Raw genomic sequence first — 5,814 nt, forward strand, 5'->3', positions numbered from 1 at the left:
AACTTCTTCCTCATGGAAAAGGAGCTGCTGGCTACCTCCTACCTCATGATTAATGAAGCCAAGCTGAATGCTGCGGCCACAGCCTGTGCACTGTGGCCCAGGACTCACGGTGGGAGCTTAACACTCCGCCTTCCGCAGGCATCCCCGGTGTTGGCCAGCCCAGCTACGCCGGGCAGATACTCCTCACCCTTCGTATCCCTCTTCCACAAGCTCAGTCATTCCTTGATATTCAGTCTGTGTTGGATCAATACTCCTCAGAGGGCGAAGGACTTCACCAGGGTAGACGTGGGATCCACTTCCTCAGCAATACCATTCACTGAGTTTTATTTACTTTTTCAGCACTGACTTTGCCTTTGGTAAAACTGTATTTGACCACGTCCCCCAATTCCAGCCGGCAACATCACCAGAGAATTCGCTGTGATGGCAACAGCGCCTTGTCATGATTGGCTGTTTCAATAAATTAAGTATTATCCTTCAGAGTTGCCACATAACCCAAGAGCCTCTTGGAGTTGGAATTACGACCTAAAAGTCACACACAAGTTGCAATCTGCTGTCCAGGCCTCTGTCCGTCGCGAACCCTAAATTCAAGGTTATCTCCTATCTGAGGAGAAGGAGAGTCTTCCACATCCTTGGCTTGAAAAGCAGTAGTCAGTTTCACTCCACAGTCCTCGTAAGCCCTAATGCCGAGCTCAGCGTCCTGCTTTGGCTTCGTTGGGGCTAGTGGTCGAGGAGTGGAAAAATTGCTTCGTTTTCTACAGTGCCCAGAAAACAATATTCTCAATGACAACAGAGTGAAGCTGTGCCCTTAGGAAGTTTTTTTAATCCTAATAGTGTGATTTCTTTGGACAAAGAACATCAGGAACTACAGTAAACCCTGCTTCATCTGCAGGGTGGAGCTGGTTCACATCCAGAATTTCACTGAGGTGGAAAACCTGAGCATCTCGCCCCACACACTTAGAAGCCAAACCCATCTCTCACGGCAGTGGCTAATGCCACTGCTCTGGCTTCATCCGTGAACTGAGATGTGTGTGACAGAACATCTGTACTGGCTGCTGCCTCTAATTTGTCACGTCGGTCTGTTGGCACGTTAACCTAACACGGTCACCTTCAAGCAGGCTTGCTTGGATTTTATATCTTTATCTCCAAAAGGAAGTTCTTTAGGATTCACAAAATCGACTTCGTCCCTGCAGTGGGTCATTCTGATTTAAAAAAAAAAATCTTTTATTTATTTATACCTGTAATCCCAGTGCTGGGGAGGCTAAGACAGGAGGATCACTATAAGTCTGAGTTGTGTAGCGAGACCCTGTAATAAATAAATAAATAAATAAAAGATCTTTTTTTCAGTGTTCAATGCTGATCTTTTCAAAAATGACTGTTCCTTGAAGCAGTGATTTGACACCATCGCAACTTCTTTGCCATTTCTGTCCTCGATTGTGAGTTCCACAGCATCTCTAGGCCGCAGGGCTTCCAGGTCACCCCTAAACGCACTGCAGGGGAACACTATGTCTCACCACCTCACCTCTTTCAAGAAAGCCAGATGCCTCCTTCCTGGCACAAACTGCCCCCTGAGAGTGGCCTTGTTTCTTTTGCAGCAGCGTCATGTTCCGAGCACTTACGGTACCAGCATGTGTATTGTCACCAGTTACAAAGTTGATTTGAGCTCTGGTTTCTAGCTGAACATTTGCTTCAGTATCTTCAGGGGCATAAGCCAGCTAAAACACTTCCGCTTTACAGCCGTAGCATACACTCCACACTGGGCCCTGGCGGGCCGCCGGAGGCTTCTGCTCGGTTGTGAGAAGGGCCCTCGCGCCTGTCCACTCGCTCGTTCTTCAGGGTGGAGTTCTGATAGCAGCTGGCTTGCCAGCCTGCTGGCCACATGATACTTGGAATCCAGCATCATCTCCCACTTTTAAGTCCTGCAGGTTGCTATTTGATTGTGACCAATGGGACAAAAGTCTGGCTGGACATCCTGAACACTGAACAAATCCCTAAGAGGTTAACGGTTTTTCAGGAATGCGCGTTTCACCACGTGCTGCTTCAGTCCCACCGGGGGACCCGTGATGTCCCTTGTGGAGGAGGCTGGTGTCAAAGCTCACCTCTCAGTGATAATCAAATACTGCACTCTTAGTGGTATTGGCTGATTCTTCTTTTTCAGGACAAGTTTCAAAGGGTGAAAGTTGCTAGCATTAAAAACAAAAAAAGCGAGAGGAAATGATCTACCGAGCGAGTAAACAATGAGCTGCTGCTGCACAGGGCAGGCTCAGGACAGCCCTGAAGCACACACAGACCACTGCAGTGCCGCCGGCAGACCCTTCCAGAGTGGCTGAGTGGCCTCACACTTCCCGCCTCAGGTCAAGCGCGGTGTCTTCTCCTTGCGCGTACTCTTCTAGGGTCTCAGCGGTTGGGACGAGGTTTGCTCCGTGCCTGATCGGAACTGGAAGCAGCACGGCCCGGCACATTGTCTGGCTTCTCTCACGAGAGTTCTGAAAATTTTCAGGGATCGGATCTCACCAGTGGGCCACAGGGAATGGGAACTTGGGATCCTCCTGCCTCAGCCTCCCGGAGGGCTGGAATTGCAGGCTTCACCAGTCAGCTTAAGTAGCTGCCATTTATCAGCATCCCTTCAGGGAGCCCTAGGAAGGGTTCCCTAACACTCAGGGAAGGCAGCAGTGCGTCCAGGGAGGAGACAAGAAATGAAGTTCTCCATGAAAGCGGTGGTGTGCGTTGACTGACCTCTCTCTTCCTGACAGCCTGGTACATTTTGAAATGGGCTTGACATTTTCAGAGGTCTTCACTGTTCAGTGATTTCATACCTGCTGGGCACTGACTCAGATCTTCACTCCACTGGGCATATCAGGGAACCATAATTTAATAACTAAATCACGGGTTATTTTTAGTTGTCAGTTTATGATGAATATAGGGAATTAGCTCATGAAAATAGCAGAGCCAAACGATGTCTAAATATTCCTTCCAGTGCCTGTGTGCCTTTGCAAGCAACAGCTAAAAATGAACTTTTCTTTTGGCTACTGGGGATTGAGCTCAAGACCTTGCACTTGCCAAGCAAGCACTTATGGGCCTTTTCAGCTGAACTACCTTTTCTAAATTATTAATGTATTTTTAAAAATACAGCTTTATAAAGATACTTGCGTATCACATAAGTCACCCATTTAGCATACAATCCAAAGAGTCTCTGTATGTTCGCAGGGTTTGGCACCCATCACCATGATCAATTTTAACATCTTTTCATCACACAGAAAGAAACCACATCATCACTAGTCATCGATCCACATATGGCGGCCACTGCCATCCCCGGGCTCACTTCCAGCTTTGTCCTTATAAGGGGCTGAAGGAAAAGACTCAGCAGCAGTCAGCAGGACAGAACAATTCACGTGGCCGCCCAAAAACAGCACCTTGGGAAGTCACCGTCCCGGGCCGTTCAAGTCCAATTCTAGCCTCACAAGATAAAATGGGAAACAGTCCCGAAATAGAGGCACATATGCAAGGTCACGTGATTTACTAACAAGGCAAAGCAATTCAGCAGGAAAAGGATGGTGTTTTTAACCAAAGTACTTGAAGGAAAAGAAATGACCCTTGGCCTTCACTTTACACCATACGCAGAACATACTCGAAACACATAAGAATATATATGAAGTGACCACAGAACTTACAGTGAGAGGTGAAACAGACCCTTTCGATGAAAACATATAGTATGTCTCTTTGCCCTTGGAAAAAAAAGATTCTTAAACAGGCCAATAAAAATATCAACTACTACACGCTGGGCATGATGGAGCCCCCCACCCCACCCCCTCACTCCCACCACCTTAATCCCAGAGTGCTGGAAGGCTGAGGCAGGAAGATTGCGAGTTGGAGCCCAGCCTGGCCAGCTCAGTGACTTGAAGAGACCCTGTCTCACAGTGAAAAGAAAGGCACGTAGCTCGTGTTCAGTTCCCTGCACAGGAGATCAAATCAGTTAATATAAAAGACCGAAATACCGGAGCTCATGAAAACTGTATATACATCCCAAGTTTTCCATCTCTGTTTTGTTTTCTGAGCTCCTTATGTGTGTGGTAGTGGCTGAACCTGGCCTTCTCATAGGGCCATAGGAGATAAACAATAAGTAAAACATTAGGAACAGTACAGAAGTTCACTAAAAAAGATGGATGATGGGAATTCAACCACGGTTATTACATCGCATATTGTTGTTTTCAAATTAGTTGTTCAGATTACCAGCTGTAAGCATGCAAAATTGGTCCAAAAATTAAAAATAAGACAAAACAAGCATTAACTGTTCCTTTCAATAGAACCAGTAGAAATCAGCAGGACAATTATCCAAGCTGTCCTGTGTACAGACAATATGTTTTTTTCCCTTCTTTCTCTCTTCTCCTTTCTTTAATCCTACTTGTTCCTTCCCTTTGAAAGTTTCTTTTCCTTTAAAAGTATCTGTTGTAGCTTTTGGATTTTATTTACTTTTTTTTTTTTTGGCAGAACTGGGGATTGAACTCAGGCCCTTGTGCTTACTAGGCAAGCACTTATCCTACTGAGCCACCTCCCCAGCTCTGGATTTTATTTACTCTTTCAGGTTCTTACTAGGAAGGCAGAATGATGTTTACACTTGTGGGTCTATTTTTTTCACTTAAGAGTATTGTTTCATTAAACCCAGCAATACCCCTCTTAGGTATTTTTCTAGAAGAACTGAAAATATCATAGCACAGTGATATATGTGTACCCATGTTTATAGCAGCACAATTTGTCATAGCTAAATATCAGAAATAACCCAGATGCCCATTAACTAAGGAATGAACAAAAATATGTGGTATTTTTGTACAATGGAGTATTACTAAGCTATAAGAAAAAGCCAATCCCTAGCCCTTTTGATTGTTTTGAGTCGCAGGCTCACTAAATTTCCCGGCTGGCTCACCTTGTGACCCTCTGCTGCAGGCTGCCGCATGCCGGGATGCTGGCGGTGCACCGCCAGGCCTGGCTTAGATGCCTAACTGCAGATATTCCGTAAACCTGAGACCGGCTTAGGCCTCTCTGTCTGTTGTCTGCATTTGCACACATTCCTCAGGCTTTCTCCTGAGTTTATCATGCCCTCTCTCTGGCTGTCACCTTCGGCTTAGGGTTCCAGAAAGGCAAGAGTGGCTACTGACAAACCCCACTGACTGTTCTCCACAAGCCGGTGGTGTCTGCTCCAAATCCATCCCGCTGTGAAGAGCAGAACCTTCTGTCCCGGTCAGCTCGCAGGATAAATATGGAGGAGGGAAATCCAGAGCAAGGAAGTCGGGGGAGTCTCACACGAAGAGAGGAGCGGTGTCCGGAAGCGTGTGCAGTGGTCAGCCACCTGTCTGGAAAAGCGTCAGTGCCCAGCAGACATGCCCTGCTCTTCTTGAAGATTCAAGTTAAACGATAAACATTATGACCTAGGAAGTATTTACGTGAAAACGAATGTGGGCGGTGGAAAGATGAGGAGAGCACGGTTTGTTCTGATTTTTGAAAGCCAGCTCCATGTCCATCTTGGTGGTCCCCATGAGCCCCGAGTGTGGAGCCAGCCCGGCCCGCCCGGATGTCACACGGGGCTGCTCTGCCAGGACAGCAGCCCCGGAAGGGAGCGAGGCGAGCCTGCAGGCCCTGCGCAGTGTCCCCGGGAGGAGACCCGAGTCGAGCCCAGGTGTCCAGTTAGGCAGGAGGCTAACTGTTCTGTAAAAGGAGAAATACAAAACAAACAAAAGACCAGCCTGGTTCCTTGTCCTCCGTTAAGCCCCAGCGACAGCCCAATGCACTAAGGAGAGTCACTGAAGACAACACTGGAAACCA

The 5,814-nt window shown here is 47.2% G+C and overlaps 1 pseudogene; it reads right to left on the minus strand.

Moving 5' to 3' along the window:
* Nucleotides 1-104: 104 nt before the first annotated feature.
* LOC101582994 lies at nucleotides 105-4,948 on the minus strand (annotated as a pseudogene).
* Between the last annotated feature and the right edge of the window lie 866 nt (nucleotides 4,949-5,814).

Source organism: Octodon degus, unplaced genomic scaffold (assembly GCF_000260255.1).
Source record: "Octodon degus isolate 3935 unplaced genomic scaffold, OctDeg1.0 scaffold00054, whole genome shotgun sequence".
NCBI lineage: Eukaryota > Metazoa > Chordata > Mammalia > Rodentia > Octodontidae > Octodon > Octodon degus.